This window comes from Thermobia domestica, chromosome 12, assembly GCF_964235325.1.
Source record: "Thermobia domestica chromosome 12, izTheDome1.hap1.1, whole genome shotgun sequence".
NCBI classification, from domain to species: Eukaryota; Metazoa; Arthropoda; class Insecta; order Zygentoma; family Lepismatidae; genus Thermobia; species Thermobia domestica.
Genome location: NC_137465.1, coordinates 115,663,667 through 115,681,785, shown reverse-complemented (window position 1 = coordinate 115,681,785; position 18,119 = coordinate 115,663,667). Strand labels below are relative to the sequence as shown.

Sequence of the window (18,119 nt, the reverse complement as noted above, 5' to 3'; positions counted from 1 at the left end):
GTAGCTACACATATTAGAATGACTGGTTTACCTTTAGGAATTAGCGTGGAGTTGAAAAAATGGGATATAGTATACATAAAGCCGCGTGAGTTCCCGAAGGAGCTGGACGCTCATACTTCCAGGGATTATTCATTGAGTATCTACGAACTTACCAAGGGGGTAACAAAGCGACTTTGATTTACTTATCGACTGATACGAAAATAAAACAGAACGTACCTGTACTTCAATATCTGCATGTCTAGTGCCCTTATACTTTATCTATGACTGTGTGTGTGTAAGGGAGGGGGGGGAATTTAACGCATATCGCATGTCTTGTGCACATGGATACTTCTTACTATTGCACTACGTAGAAAATTTATGGTATTTCATGTAGAAGTGGTAATAGAACACAGAAGAAACGCAGATCACGACGTTCTCATGTATACTATTACCAAAAAATGAAATGAAATCTTTCAGTTTAACGTCCCACGATTATGTCCTTAAGGCTGAGAAAGACGGAGGACTAAGGCAAGCGAATGATGATGGAAAAATTTATGGAATTATAATGTGGAAAGAAACGGAAGTACCTCGAGAAAACCTACGGACACGATGTAGTCCACCACAAGCGTACTTGGCTGGGGATTGAACTAGTGATTATTCCATGCAGCAGAGCTACTTGTTGAAGAAGGAAAAATGAACTAATACTAGAAACTAGTGCTTTTAAAATTATTCAAACGTTCGCTACTTGCATATTTTTTTTCTGATATTCGAATATTCCAATAACTACACAGCAACACACAAAAATTAAAAGTTCTGTGCCCCGAACTCCAGAGCATGTATTCGATGTATTTTATTACGCCGCACCCAAATTTCGAAACCTCAGGACGATTGACTGACAATTTCATTTTATGGGTGAAAAACATGTGTCCTCTCTATCCAAAATCACTTGTTTTTCGTCCCCCCCCCAAAAAAAAATGACACGATCAATCGTCCTGGGGTTTCGAAATTTGAATTCGGCGTAACAAAATACAGGGTGGGACAAATAAAAGTGGCCCGGGCGAGTGGATACGATTGGACGTGAATGTATGCATAGAACAACACCACGTGTGTGCAGACCACCGGTTCTGATCTTACAAGAAGAAGGCACACTTTGGTAAGTGAACTTCGGGGCCATTTTTTGCGAGGTGGTAGTGCACATTTAAAAAGTTTATATTACAAACTGGGAGAGCGCAATGGGCAAAAATGACGGAGAAAAACCGTCTTAAAATTTTCTACTCGACGCATATATCGTGCGACGCGCACATTTATCAAGTGACGGCGTGGCACAGTAAGAAGAATCAGCGACTCAAGTGCAAAGGGTCCCGGGTTCGGTTCTCGTTCGAGTCAAACTTCTTTCTTGTTTTTTGCTTCAACCAATAAAGTAGCAATTTGTAACTGTAAGTAAAATATTAATTCACCATATGTTTATAATGAATAAAACAATAGAAATTTTCAATCACTTGTAAATTCTTTTGATGTTCCACGTTAACTAGGAACAAAATTTAATCTCTTCCTTAAATATTATTGTTACTGCAGTCGTTGTGTAAAAAATGTTCTTGAAGCTTCGTGTCTACATCTGTAGACAGTGTGAGAATTACAAGGGGAATGAGGGGGAAATCTGCTTTGGTTATAGCAACATCCAGTATTAGCAAAGGGGATTACCCCCCTCAACTCCTTTATAAATCGCACACTGTCAACAGTTGTGGACACGAAGCGTCAAGAACATTTATTACACAACGACTGTCGTCAAGGGCGCCGATCATGGGGAGCCAGAGGGTCCATCCTCTCCAAGCTCATGTGGGTCCCATGTATTTTATGAATATGTATTTTCATATGTATTTTTTATTGTTACATGTACTGTTGTATGTATTTTTTTATGGATGCCCCCCCCCCAATTTACAGAGAAATCGGCGCCGTTGACTGTCGTTACCATAATACAACTCGTGATATCAGTATATTTGCGGAATAGATTAAATTTTCTTGCTAGTTAACATAGAGCATTGAAAGATTTTACAAGTGATTTTAAAATTTCTATTGTTTTATTCATTATAAACATATGGTGAATTAATATTTTATTTATAGTTACAAATGGTTACTTTATTAGTTGAAGCAAAAAACAAAACAAGGATTGACTCGATTGGGAATCGAACCCGGGACCCTTTGCACATGAGTTGCACACTTTACTCACTCTGGCACGCCGTTACTTGATAAATCTGCGCGTCGAACAGTATATGTGGCGAGTAGAAAACTTTTGAAGACGGTTTTTCTCCCTTATTTTTCCCCATTGCGCTCTCCCAGTTTGTAATATTAACTCTTCAAATGTGCACTACCTCCTCGCAAAAAATGGCCCCGAAGTTCACTTACCAAAGTCTGCCTTCTCCTTGTTTGTGCATACTGTGTCAGTGTGAGTGAGCAGTGCACAGGTGAAGATAGTATTCACAGTGCAGCAGAGGGTTTTCGTTGTGGAAAGTTACGTGAAAACAAATTCGTGGATAGTGTGGGGTCAGTTGTTTGCTCATGAATTTCATGGTGTCAAAGTGTAATGTAACGATTAGTCAGAAAATGGCGTCAAACAGGATCTGTTTTCAACAAGGCAAAAATATTCCGAAAATTCCGAAACGTGTCCGAACACCTGAAATTGTGGTCATTTTCATTCATATGTTCATTCAAGAGATGAATGGTGGTCATTTTCAGCATCTGCTATAAGCAAGTTAGCGAACTATTTCCTTTCCTTTGCTGTGTTTCTTTGTACCCTGAAACTCTGTTCTCCGGGCTACTTTTATTTGCCCCACCCTGTACATCGAATTCATACCCTGGGTTCCGGTGCACAGAACTTTTATTTTATGTGCGGGGGGGGGGGGTACTGTGTTATCCGATTTGTTATTGGAATCATGGATTTTATTCCAAGATTCGAAGATTTCATTTTTCAAATAATGAATTGCTCCATTTTTTTATTTTATTTTATTTTTTTTTTACAGAACTACTAGAAACGTACTGATAAATTATAATCACCAACATGGATTTAATTATAGGGGCTTCATAACATCTCATAATTTAATAGAGGTTCCGTCCCATAAAATCCCATAAAATCGATTCGATGTTTCGATAGATCTGTTTGATAGTAAATAATCTTGTTTTGAATGAAATACGGAATGTCAATATTTTTACGTGTCTTAGTCGTTGTTCTCCTAGATCTTGCTTGTTAGTTGCTCAATCTTTCATTTTTCCTTTGATTATGTACGGTACAGACGGGGGGAATCTAAAGGCAGACGAAGAATTAACATTCCCACTCAAAATTTATTCGTAAATATAAGTTTCAGAGGTATTTCACATTGAAACTTTGGAAAATGGAATGCAACCAAACACTACGTCTTTGCGTATAATCAGACTCAACTTGATATTCATCAAGAATAATTAATGTTATCGTTTCGGTAGATCTGTATAGAAGTATTATAATTATTCATCAATTTGTTGCCAATTTGGTAAATACATGTTGTATGTTATGGACTGTTTCATTCGTTAATATACGCATTGAAACAGTTTGGCAAATACACATGTTTGTCAGGATTTCATAGGACCATTTAAGATTGCTTATGTAATATTGAAACAGAAGACCATAAAATAAACTTTGTTCGATAGAGTTAAACACAAAACAGAAACTTTCGTTTGTGGTCGTCATATATGTAAGAATGTCTCTAGTACAGCAATTAAAAATAATTTTCAATCGTCGTGAGGGGCCTAAACGTCTAAATGACAATGTTGAGTCGTAAGTTTGTCGTAAGCTGGAGTCTTCAAAGGATTTTATAGCAGTGTTAGATATGCTTTTTAACTTATCCAAAGAAATGTCAAAAAGTGGGTAGAGAGTCAAACGTCTTTTCTCAACTTTTAGTATATCCATGAAAAGAGTAAATATTACTACCTAGCCATATTGAAGAAGGAGTTTCTTTATATCCAATATCTTTAAAGCACGATAATTTTGCAATGTTATTGATGGTGCGTGAATGAAGTATCATTATCATTTTGAGTTGATTTTGAAATGAAAATGAAATGAAATCTTTGAGTTTTACGTCCCACGATTATGCCGATGAGGCTAAAGGAGACGGTGATGATGAGTAATGAATGAAATGGTGGAATGAAGAAAGTGGAAGGAAACGGGAGAACCACGAGGAAACCCACGCACACGGCGTTTGTCCACCACAAAGTTCACTTGGCGGGGGCTGGGATCGAACCCGGGACCCCAAGCATCAGAGGTGAACGCTCTACCACTGAGCCACCGCGGCCCCACAGTTGATTTTGAGTTTAAGGTCTGTTTCAGCAGCGAGGCTATATGAGACGGGACCTACTGATTAACTTGGAATCCGAACCATATGAGTTCACGCTGGGAATCGTATTCTGGTCTCCCACGCCAAAGCTAACCGCTCAGCTAAAGCTAATACGCTAACCGCTTAGCCACGAAGGAGCTCTATCATTATCATATATAATGAATAAAGCTCAAAATACGAAAAATGTATCATCACTGGCAAACAGCATGTATCGCCTTGCTCTTACAGCCCCAGAGTGTGTTTTATAATGAAAGAGGTTCTGCAAAATTAAAGAAAGTTAAAAATTACGTACGAGAATGATGGACTATCGACCAAAGTCCCTTATGATACATGTATCGAGAAGCATATTGTAAATATTCTTACGAGTAGTGCATACATTAGGTTATTTTTCGACAGTCTCCATTTCGGCTGAGACGCTTGTCGTATCGTAGGATGAAGTTGAAGATTCCCTCCTGTAAAAATCCTGTCCTTACGTGTTCAGCCACGTTGTCACGAAGTGTTTCACCTCTTCTAAAGCGAAGTGACTTCCTCCTAAGTGCTCCTTCAAGTGCGGGAACAGTTTAAAGTCACTTGGAGCGAGGTCCAGGCTCTAGGGTGATGATGTCTCAGCGAAACTGCTTCAACAGGGTGGTGGTCCTCTAGGACTGTATGCGGGTGCTCCTAGTCGGAGATGTTTTCTCTACCAACCACAAGTTCTAGGACACCATTCTAGGACATACTGATGAAACATTACAGTCTATCCATAAACCTCTACCAGCTGCCGATGAATTTCATCCGTGGTTACATGTTTCGCCTACAGAAATCGACTAACTGAGCGACTTCTTAGCAAGATCAGTTTTCCAAACGAGTCGCTATTTGTGTTTACCTACAACTTACACCGTAGGTGGTGGGTGGCTGATACTCTTCGCAGTTGCCAACTCCATGTACTATATTAACAGATGAAACTCTAGAATATCGGCCTTGTAACCTTTCCTCCTGATCACCTCTCATATGTGTTGGCTGTATTGAGTTTGTAATCCAACTTGCTGATCATCCTTCATATGTATTCATATTTTTGCATTAGAGATTAATTACGAGTCACAAAAATAACGCTACAAACTTCGAGTCTCAAAAGTACTTTTTTCCTAATTTATTTATGTAATAAAGGTCTCTCTATATTAGTATACCTAAAATATTTATTTATGACACCTATTCTTATGACACTGATTTATATCAAAAAACAACTTCTCGGTATGTATTGCCGTTCTTCTTTATAGCGATCAGTGTTAAAATCCGAAATTATTGATTTCTACCATTTCCAATTTGAATAGACGCATAGGAGTGAAGATGAAATTAATTCTTGTGATCCTGAATCTATATATTAAAAAAAAAAAAAAAAAATCACTTCGCGCTAACTCTGGTCGACTTGCTCTATGGAGATCAATATTGAAATCAGAAGTGGGAGTGGAATTGTACAATTAACGTTTTAGTAGAGGGATGAGGATGGAAATGCAACCTATCCTTGATACTCTAAATCTGTTTCAAGAAAACACTTTCCGCTGTCTAGTACACATACTGTTTTTTGTTCTAAGGTGATCAATATTGAAACTGAAAATGACTTATTTCTACCACTTCCGGTTTGAATACGGAGCTAAAAGGAATAGTACCTATTCTTGGGATACTGTGTTGATATAAAGAAACAATTTGTTGCGATCCGATTGCCTTTTTGCTTGGATACCTGTCAACAAACGGCTGGAACAGATGGACAATGAACATAGCCGTTTAATAAGACTTCCCATACTCTTGCATAGCAATGCAGTACCTAGGTGGTTTGAAGGTCTCAAGAAGAAAACGTAATACTTTATTAGTATTTGGATTTAACTCCCTATGGATGATGTATGCACCCATAGTTTACTGGTTTATAGTTTAATGTACGATTTAAACCATACCAAGATCCCTGTGCACATAAATCATGAATAGACAAACTCCTACGTTACAAGGTCAGCACACGTGTTTGCCTTGATCAACATGTTTGTAGCAAGTACAGAAAAAAAAGAAAGAAAAAGCAAAACGCTTGAAATATGAACAATTTATTAATGTGAAATATTATCATTTGTGAAATGTAAACTTTTAAAGACAAGTTTTCAAGTTATCTCTAAGCACTTTACTAATTATCGCAATTATCGCAATTATCCAACTATTACATTATTCTATTACACTTATTAAAAAAAAAAACAAACGTAAGACAAGTTGGGTCTTTATTTTTTTTCTGTATACTTCACATAATTAAAGAGTTTTTAAAGGAAAGGGATGAAGGAATATGAAATGGCCTTGTTTTTTCTCAAGGTGTAGATGCTAGAAAACAATGAGTCTAATTTTGTACATAACTTGCAAGAGTATGCACAGTGAATACTGTATAATTGTAACATTTATATAAATGGAAACTCCAAATTGTGAAAGTAGTCATAAGATATAAATGATGTCCGATGTGGAGTTCCCTTTTTCCTCCTCGCCACGTACTTCCCTATTTATAATGAAAAACACGTTTTTTTTTTGTTTTTTTTTTAATCACATGCCCTCAAGAGATTAAAACCTGAATACTAGTCAAGTATACATCGTTTTCTTTTATGTCTTTGGGAAATACTTTCTATTCTGTGCTGATGATATAATAGGAAATATATATATTTCTTTTAAATTAAGCAAAATATGGCAATTTTATATTTAGTTTATTCCATGGCCACGTAAACGTTTCAAACTTCCTAATTGCAACAAAAGGAGTTGCTAGTGATTAGATTCAGAAATAGATCTATCTACGATCTGTCTCGTATTGCCAGAAGACAAGGTTTGTACGTCTCGCTATATTAAAAAAAATAAATAAATAAATAAATAAAATCGCGTATACTGTAATTCGCCAATGAACCTTGAAACTTCATTCCAAAGGACAAGACTATCGCTGATTTAGACCTACGTATGAAACATATAAAATTTAGCAGGTCTTATAGCATTTGTATTGAAATATTACTCCTCAGATTTTTTAAAAGCAATTCATAAATATTTTTTGTATCGAAATATCGTGAATAACAAAATTCTGTAATGATTTGCTTCCATAAACCAGCAGATTAGTCATTACATCAAGTGCAAAGATAGTCCAACGGTAAGGTGACAAGAAAACAATAAAACAAAAGATTGAGTTCGAATCTACCTCATCATTATAATCAGGGCCGGATTTCCTAATAGGCCCGGTAGGCCCGGGCCTATGGGCGCAAGCTCCCAGGGGGCGCACGGCCGAGAGAAAAAAAAAATAAAAATATATGAAAATAAAAATAAATATCCATAACTTAACATATTTTTTGAATTGGTTAAAAAAATCAGGCTAATAAAGCATTCTGATTTTGAAGTTCATTGGAACAAATAATTGTTGGTAAAGTTAAAGATAAAATTGCATCGTGGAGTGGTGTTTAAGCAATTAACATATAGGCCTGATATAATTTTTTAATGAAGGTTTTTAAGAAAGCAACTTTAACCAGACTATGGGGCGGAAAAAATTATTGGGCCTAGGAGCGCCAAAATGCTAAATCCGGCCCTGATTATAATGGTCATAGATATTCTGCCAGCATTGAGAGGTCACTTGCTGCAACTAAGAAGATTCCAGGCTCCATGGTCTTCAGCTAATGTCTTTGTCTTCACGTAGGATTTTTCTGTTTTTATGACGCCCATCAACTGTAGCCTTTTCACCCTTCCCTCTCTTTCCTGCCACCATACATGTTATCACGTCCCTCACGATGCAGTTCCCTATCAGTCAATCTTTCAACACGTTTCTCTTCCTCTTTTCAATTACATCTAAAATTTGTTCTTTTCTCTTCCACCATTTCTATCACTCTCTCACCATTATCCGCTCAACTCAGCAAATTATCTCCATCCTTCTCCACATCCGCATTTTGAAAGCTTTCATTCTTTTTTTTATTGCTTTTGTGTAATGTATGTTTTTGCCCCATACAGCACAATACTCTACAAGAGGCATATTATGAGTCTTTTCTTAATTCAAGTTCCCATAAAATAGCTTTTCTTCCTCCTAATTGATTCTTTCGCCATTCCTATTCTTGCAGTTATTTCACGTTCACACTTCATATCATCACTAATAACACTACCTAGGTATCGAAAGCTGGTCACTTGAGACGTTTTCTCCCTTCCTATTTCTATATTTGACAAGGACCGCTTCGTTCTAACCACTATGGCTTTTGTTATTCTAGCATTTATTTTTATCCCGTATTCTTCGCAACCCTTTCTCAAATATTCTAATATCCTATTGATTTCCTCTTCAGATTCCGCAATAAGCGCTATTATCATTTGCAAACCGTGTACAGCAGTACAGCTAACCATTCTAGCTCCTACCAAAATACCGTCTTTCATTGTATGAGTTCTTTTTCACTATTTCTTCTAGATAGATATTAAATAATATTGGCGAGAGACAATATTCCATTCGAACTCCCTTTTCAATTGAACTCTCCGCTGTTATTTCTTCCCCTATTCTAATACTTGCTTGTTTTGTTCATATATAGGCCCTGCATTTCTTGTAAGTCTTCGATCTTTCCATTCCAACCCAATTTTCGTTAGAACTTCCAACAATTATTCCCAGTTTACGCGCTCAAGAGCCTTTTCTAGATCAATAATTGCAACGAACACTTCTTAATTTTTCTATGAACTTTCGCCGACAACCTTTCATAAGCCAACTACATCGCTTGTGCCATTAACTTTTCTAAACCTGAACTGTTCCTACTCAAATTCTCCATTTGTTCTTCCATACAACTTTCTGTTCAGTTTTTGAAGTATAATTTTTGCTGCGTGCGATATGAGGCTAATAGTTCTATAGTCCTCACATCTATCTCGGTTCGATTTCTTAGCCAACGGTATCATGATTATCTTTAGGAAATCTTTTAGCAAGTCCTTTTTCATATATTTCATTGCAAAGACGAAGCAATTCTTTCTTGCTCTTGTCTTCTATATTGTTAATGAATTCAATTGATATTTATCTTGATTGCCTTTCTATTCCTAAGCCTTTTCAAACTCACCCCTAAGAATATTAAATCCTTTATCATCTTCACATACTTCATTTTGTACTTCAACATCTAGACCACGCGGTCTATCCCCTGCTGTCATAGGAGTCCTCAACACATTCTTTCCATCTTTCTAAGACTTCATTCCTCTCGTTAAGTACCTTCTTATTCTTAGTTTCTGGTGCCATCGTAATACCCCATTGTTTCCTTCAAAGTTCCATAGATTTCACCTCCTTGTATATTTTCTCATGTTCCTCAATTCTTTTTATTTCTTCTATAGCCTTACACATCCTCCTTTTGTAAAATTCTTCCTTTGCTCTGCTTGTTTCTCTTCGTAACTTGTTTAACTTCTGTATATCTTTCTGTTCTCTTCTGTGTCAACCTATTTCCGTTCCCTTTTCTCTCTCTCTCTCTCTCTCTCTCTCTTTTTTTTTTTTTTTTTTTTTTTTTTTTTTTGCAATATCTGTTCTGTACGTCATGGTTTCTTAACCGTTTCTCGGTAATCTACTTCTTCTGCAGACTGTTTTATGCAAAGCTTCTACTGTCTTTTGCTATCCACACCTATCTTTTCCTCGTTTAAGTATTTTTTCGAAGTTTTCTACGAAAAGATTTCTTACTTAGTTTTTCAACTTTCCAATATTGAACTTCTTGTTGCCTACTTTTCTTTTGGCAACGTTTTCCAGTTGAATATCCACTTCGGCCACCACAAGATTGTGATCATAAAAAATGTCTTCCCGTTCTTCAAACTATGCCGGTACCTACCCTGAACCATATATATTCGGCCGTCTGTTAAGGATTATCATGTATATCTTCTTCTCTTGTGCTGATCGAACCAAGTGTTCCCAATTACTATCGATTTCTGTCTACAGAAATTGACGTCCCTCTTCCTTTTCATTCCCTTCTCCTAATCAATATTTGCCTACGATACTACCTTCATGTCGTTCTCCCAACTACTGCATAGAAATCTCCCATTACTATTAGGGTATACACATGCATTCCTTTTCTCCCTATCTATATATTTTTTTTTCTATTTTCTCATAATTTTCCTCGACTTCTTCAATTGTATGAAGTAGTCGGTGCGTATTTTTGGATTGACACTGGATCCTCCTCCTCCTTTTTTTTTTTTTTTTTTAAATCTTAACATCATAACTCTGTCGTCAACAAATTCTACTTTCTGTACTTTCTCTTGTAAGCTTTTACCAAGATTTATTCCCACACTATTATGACCATTCTTTTCATTACCTAAGTAAAATATTCTATATCCTTTGCTTCTAATCTCCCCATTATCTTCCACGTAACTTCACAAACTTCTACCAAAACTAGCTTATTTTGTTTCATTTCTTCTTTTATTGTCTAATTTCCGTTTCAATAACATGACACGTACGTTCCATGTCCACATCCTAAACCTTTTGCTCTTGTTTGTCTTCCTTTCTCTAGCGACTTTCTACATACTGTTACTTTCTAGTCCAATAGATTCTTCTCAAGACATCTCCCTCTCGGAGATCCGAATTGGAGGATATTTTACTTCCGGGACTATATTTTACTTTCGGGATTCTGATCTCCATAGAATAAAAACCTTAATAGGTAGCAAAAAGCGGTTTCCTGTGGCGGCAAATCGACCACTTCCGGTTTTAAGAGTGATCGTTATAGAGTAAAAATGGTTATATATAGCAAGAAGTTGTTTTCTATAATCAATTAAGCGTCCCAAAAATATATTTCCGTCTTCACTCTAATCTTTCTACTACAACCAGAAGTGGTATAAATATACTATCACTTCCCGTTGAATATTAATTGAGAAGATATCACGCCACAAAAACCACTTATTCACGTGGTGTACACGTGATATATACGTAGATCGAAGACGCGAGGGGTCGTTTGTGATGACATGTGTATTGCTGGGCGTATATGGGTAAATTCAGTATTCAATTCGAACACAGATTTTCCTTCATTTTTAGAACTCGGACTTATGCCAAACAGCTCAACTTCCAGTGAGTTCTTCGTCTTTCTCTCGTTCTTTTCAACATTTTAATTCCAGAGTTATTGCTGCTGCTCTAGTTCAATTTTAATCAGTAGTTCGTGAACTTCGTATCGCTACTCGCTGGTGCATCTCGACAAGTTTTAATAGATACCATGAAATATTCAATGATGTAATTACAAACATAATATTTTTGAGACAATTTTATAACTAGTACTCGCTTGTTTTTAAAATTTAAACCAAACCAATCCATACTATATACTAGGTAGGCCTATTTTCTGACTTTCGCGTAGAGTTAAAACCTTAGTACATTTGCCAAGGATGACGGTATTCTGACAAAGTACTCCGCAGAAACATCTGATATACTAAAAAAGAACCTAGTTCTACTTAATTTCTAGGTTGCCACGAAACGAAATCGTTTGCAGCCCTTGATTTTTTTTAAGAGCTGATGCCAAATTATGAGTTAAGTTGCATCCGTGGATAGTGATTTACGGCTCTTAAAAGATAGTAATTTGACTAGATAGAACCTTCCCGTGAGTGGCGTAAAGGGAGTATTTGCCCCAGACCCGACGCTATGTAGGCCCGACGCCATAGGAAGAGATAAGCTGTTAGAAGAAAGTAAAAATTTACTCTTTTTGATTCATTCTTGGAAATACAAATATTTAAAGATGATGAACCATCATTTTCTAAGGCACTTTTACAACGTTAAATTAATATCACGAAACGTACTCATAAAGTTAACATAATAATACAAATTTCCTGCTTTCATTCATTTGAAGCTTTTATTAGTATGCGTATTTAAAAATTGACAATATGTTTCCAAATTCAATTTTTTTAAAAAATAACTCAACAAAAGAAGTAAATAAGACTTAAGCGTGTTCAGATGGAAATATGATGAATGGTTGAAGTATAGTCGATGTGACATGACGATATTAACTACAATCAGTGGCACATTTACTATTTTATTTCAGGGGAGGAGCTTTGCTAATTTTAGTCCTGGAAATGTGAAATTTCTGCAAAATATTTAATTTACTTTAATAAAGTAAATAAAATTTCGGGGGCCTTAAGCCCGGAAGCCCCCCTTAAATATGCCACTAACTACAATTAAAGACTAGGGACATGGCAGCTCAATGAACGGATGTGGTAGGTTACTGTCGAGCGGTGTAAGGCTTTAAGTTAACATTGGAGGCGAAGCCCATTAGAGCTCCCTCTGAAAAGCATGGGCATTTTTAACTCTGTGTTTGTATTTCTGTCGACTGCAATGGTCATGAAATGTGTAAAGACACAGGAGATAAGAAGTAAGAAATGGTAGAGAGCGTTCATCTGTGGTCCTGGGTTCTCTACTCGATCCAAGATCACATGAGCGTGTGTGATCCAGTGGTGGACCTAGAAGATAAACCTCGTGGGGGGGGGGGGGAGCCAGAACCCAAACTATGATAGGTATATCATGGGTTTACTATAAACTTTCAAAATATATAAATATACCTAGTAGCCTCAATTATATTTGTCACTCAAAAAACTGGGGGCTTAGGCCTCCCCCGACCCTGGGCTTGATCCGTCACTGGTGTGACCCCGTGTAGCGTAGTCGCTACAACACCCACCTTTGTTGCGAGCGGTCCTGGGTTCGATTTCCGGTGGAGACACTCGATCGGAAAAAAAAAACTCATAAATAACAACAGAAAGAAAAATAGATTTTTTTCTGCGTTTTCTTCACTCACATCAGACAAATGCAGGGATGATGATATACAAATCCCAGGCCGATTCCTTCCCTACTTCCTCGGGTAGTACGGTTAGCGTACGCGCTTTTGGCATGGGAAACCCGAGTTCGATTCCCATCGGGAGCTCATGTGGTTCGGATTCCACGTTAATCAGTAGGTCCCGTCTCATATAGCCTCTCTGCTGAAAGGGACGTTAAACTCAAAGTCAATTCCGCGAGTAATATGATCACTGAGGAACATCATTCCTCATATGCGACGCATGCCCATAGATGCCGAAGGTCCAGAAATATAAATCCAAATATGAGTTTGAGGTATAACATCGTGTATGGGAGTTTTCTTAAGGTTCTCCAGTTTCCTTCCACGTTCGCATTCCATCAGTTCCTTTCATAATTATTTACTTTCATTTATCAATAGTCTTTTCAGCGTGCAGGTTAAACCATGGTAGCTAAAATTGGTAGATTTCATTTTTCATTTACAATTGAAGAAATACATTTTTACAAATTTTATTTGTTTAAAATTATTTTCTGTATTACTTAGTTTATAAAAAAATACCTTTTTTCCATTATAAACTTGTGCATGTAATGAAACAAAGCAATTAAAATCCATTATGAATAAACGAACAACGTTGATTTGGATAGTGATGACTTTTTGGGGGGGGGGGGAGGATCCAATAAACCGCGTTAAGAACGGATTGCAGTATTTAAAGATTACTCATAGAAAAGGGAGAGGTGGGTCAGTCCCATTTCCAGCTGTAGGTCCATGTTTCAACCTAGTTTTTGGTTCAGTAAAAATACATGAGCCTCGAAATAGACCTAAACAGTGGTTATTTGGCTGATTTGCCCGAACCACTCGTTAAAATTTCTCAGGTTTCCGGAATCGATTGTTAAAATTGTGCCTTGATCTAGAAAACAAATGTAATACTATGTTTGAAAATCACAATAAATATCAATGTAGTAAAGATACTGCCTAATTTATTCCTAGTTACTATTACTAGTATCATTGGAATCAGGCGCGTATCCAGAAATTTTTGTTAGGGGGGGGGGGGGTACAAAATACAAGCCACTACGTCTATGTGGTATATGTATTCTACACCCGAAAAGATAAGTAATTGTAAAATATTTCCCCTTATATTTTCAGAAAAAAATGATAGAACTAGAATATTTTTATAAGAGAAATAGTACAGATGAAGTGTAAGATCAGATTTTCATGCTACACCAATCATTTCCCTGTTAAGTATGGTTTTATTGAGAAAGTGGACAAATGTATGTTGAGTTACGATTTTTTTCCGGTTGAGTTCGGACCCGGTGGACTCCCCGTAGGTGCGCCTCACATTGGAATACACAAATACGTGATATAATCATATAGTAATAACTAGAGCTCGGAAGTTGAAGATCTAAAAATTGTCTAAAAAAGACCTATAAAAACCTAAAGATATCTAAAAAAGAATCTAAAAATAAGACCCAATTTAATCAGAATTACACATTTAATGAATATAATGCTCAAGAAATACAAGCTTTTGGTAGGTTAACGATCTGTCCTTTCACAAACTGAAGTACAAACTAAAATAAGAGAACTTCCCCACTCTCACCCCGCCCCTTTGCTGGAGGATATTGTTACGCCTTCTTATCTGACTTGTGATTGTTACAGATTATCAGTTGTTGAAGGATGTCGTATCTTCTGAATTTTCTTTACTAAAGAAAAGATGTTTAAGAGGTGGTGGTGATTCGAGTTAATGACCAGTAAATTTATTGTCGAAAGATCAAGTGCAAAAGAAGACGTTAAGACCTATTAAAATCTTTAAAAAAAACACCAATAAACAAAAAACGCTGAAATAGGAAAAAAGGAAAATAAACATTTTCTGGCCTATAATGACCGAAAATGAACATACGGTACGTATGTTAAGCCTCGTCTTCGGGCACTCGTAAAAAAAGAGGATTTTTCCTCAACTTCCGGGCCCTAGTAATAACATTAACACTAAGTCAATTACTATACCAATCACAGAACCGGTTGCTAAATTATTTGAGTTACACCACAGGACCTAAAGAAATAAATCACACAAACATGTTGCTGTGAGTGATTTTAAACACATGTAGTAAATATTTTAGATATTTCATGGTGGTTCCCGGTACACACTTTCGGCGAATATTTTGCATATAACTGTATTACATTCATACTTGTTTAGCTGTTTAAGAGTATTGCTCTTTCTCCGGATTACGGACAGGACTGTCCCGTTGATCTGCGGGACCTGGGACGAAAGTAAATTGCGGTGTCAATGATTTAAGTGAAAATCCTATAGTCGGCATGAATGAATTATTCTGTACCTATTTTCACTTTCTCATAGTAAAAACAATGATATCTCACTACGAGTGCATTTCGTCCTAAAACACGTCTCACAAAATGATGTTTCATCAACTGTCAATATTTTAAATCCCAAGATGAATTAGAAATGGCGCTAGGCCTAAAGCTATTGCTCCATTCGCTCTGAGTACTGATTTTGATTTAGATCCATAATAGCGCTGGTAAAATCTGCCTCAGAGGTACTTACATACAAGTTTGGTCTAAAGCGAAATTATCTGATACATAAACATATAACAACAATTGAATAGGTCAGTGGTCTCTAACCGGTGTGTTGCGACACACTGGTGCCATGCAGTCTGCTAGCGTGTTCCGCAAAATTAGAATTTTAAATCATGAAACATTTAGTGGCTAGTTAAAACCAACTTTGAGACAGACTGTACCAGTAAACATCTCCAATGGCAACAATACTAAGTGCTACTTAGTCACAACTTTATACAAACCTTAACACTACTAAAATTTATATTATTATTAATAATAAAAGATCAAACAAGTGTGTCACGAAGTCTGTAAAGAACGTTCTGTAAAGAGTGTCATCAACCAAACAGGGATGGGGACAACCAAGGGCGCCCATCAGGGGGGCAAGGTGGGGGGTTCTCCCCCTAGAGGAAATTGTACTTCAGAATATCGAAAACACAATAGAATTTTTACATTAGTTACAGCAAAATTTGAAACTATATTTGAAACCTCGCTTATACTTGCCCCCCCTGGAAACCATAACATGGGCGCCTTTGGGAACAACTGGTATAGGTTACTCAATTGCTCTAAGATAGTAGCTATGTTTTGACACAATACAGATTTCGATAGTCAGATACAACCCACAACACAGATAAGGAACTTCGGCAAGAATTTTTGAATATGGGTTACTTCCTGTAGTGTAGTAGAATTATGCATAGTTAGTTAGGCCCAGATGTAGTATACATATTATAGACTGGATCCTTACCTTACGAAAATACTCGTGCCATCTGTAAATCAACACAGCGTGCAAGTAACCATGTATCACCGAAGGACGTTTGCTGGGTAATACATTTTGTGCGCCAGCTTCCTCCAACCAATGAAGAATTCACTGAAGGTTACATAACGCCTGAGGCTTCTCACTATATTATATTTCCAGAATATAGTACGTAAGATCGTGTCTTTTCAGTATGTCTTTGTTACCCAAGAGAGAAGCTTGTTCCTGGAGCTGCTAGTATCAGTGAGACCTATCTGACCACTTTTTTTTTTCTTTCTTTTGGTCAATGACCGCACTCACGTTATCTTACAGAAGTTTTCTTTTAACGGTGAAAGTGGATTTAACTTAATTTGCAGCATGTAAGGAAAATGAATGTGAGCATGGAAGATGACCTCTTTTTGTTTCTGTTTGGTATTTTTCTTTCACAGTGAATCCATAAGCTGTACTAGGACCTGACCCTGTTTTAAGCCAAAGAGTTAACTACAATATAAATGTAAATACTCTCTTTCCTTTTGTCAGGTCACAAACAATAACAAAACACATTCCAAACATTGTTTTTACTTGTTACACTGATCGAGCTGTGATTTTCTTCTCTGTCTAATGATACTCCAGCACTTTGTAGAATTTTTGATCCGATCTTATCTTCAGGCAGAACAGACAGTATTCCTGTTCTGTCTAGTCTTTGCAAAAAGGAATACATAGATATTAGGTAAATTTAACAGTAATTATTTTCCTAACAATTTCAGTTGCTTTTAGGGTCCCTTGATTCTGATCTACAGGGTGTTTGAAAAAGGACTCCCTAGTTTTAAGTATAAATTTAATTGCAAAATGAATGAAAACTTACATCAATGAGTGCATATCATGAAAGAGAATTCCTTCAAGTTTTGTTTAATGTTGGTAGATTTCAACGTGGGATCCATTTGTGGGCCTGCACACGTCGAGACGATATTCCACTTCTCGCCACGTATTCACCAACATTTCAGGTGTAACTGTCCCAACCGCCGCGACGATTCTTTCCCATAAATGATTGATGTCTCTGATCTTTTCACTGTACACAACATTTTTTATGTGGCCCCAAAATAAAAAGTCCAGTGGGGTTAAGTCTGGGCTTCGTGGTGGCCAAGGTATTGGGCCAACCCTGCCTATCCACCTTCCTGGAAAGCGAGTGTCAAGAGCCGCACGCACAATGTTACTGTAATGAGGTGGGGCGCCATCTTGTTGGAAAAACAAAAGCCCCTTTTCCGCCTCAATATCGTCCATTTGGGGAAAGACGTACTCTGTCAGCATGTCATAGTAAACGTCCCCGTTTATTGTATTTCTACAAAAATGAAAGGACCAATTACACGATCTTCCATCAAACCGCACCAGACATTAAGTTTGGGAGAGTCACGTTGATGCTGAATAACTTTATGTGAATGCTGTGTCCCCCAAATTCTGCAGTTATGACTAGAGACCGGATGTTAGGCAAAATGCCTATTCTTTAATATTAAAGATATGATCAAAAATAACATTTTAAAGTTTATATAGGGGGTTATAGTTTCGATTTAAGCCAATTTTATTTTGCCTATTTTGCCTATTTCGATCTTTACTGCCTAAATAATTGCTTTGGTGCCTAATGTTGCCTATTCTGTGCATTTTATTCAAAATAAGCCTTCATTGGAAAAACATATAATTTATATAACATAAATAGCGTATAACGTATATTAGGTGTTTGTAAACACAAGCACGTGGTACGTTACAATATAT

At 36.8% G+C, this 18,119-nt stretch overlaps 1 protein-coding gene across 1 annotated transcript in view; it reads right to left on the bottom strand.

Annotated features, from left to right (window-relative positions):
- The window catches only part of LOC145666596 (cytochrome b5-related protein-like), a 113,208-nt gene extending 96,442 nt beyond the window's left edge, over nucleotides 1-16,766 (bottom strand). Inside the window, exon 1 of the mRNA XM_081733998.1 lies at nucleotides 16,365-16,766. The gene's annotated coding sequence lies outside the window, so the exon portion shown is untranslated. The remainder of the gene's footprint in view (nucleotides 1-16,364) is intronic.
- Between the last annotated feature and the right edge of the window lie 1,353 nt (nucleotides 16,767-18,119).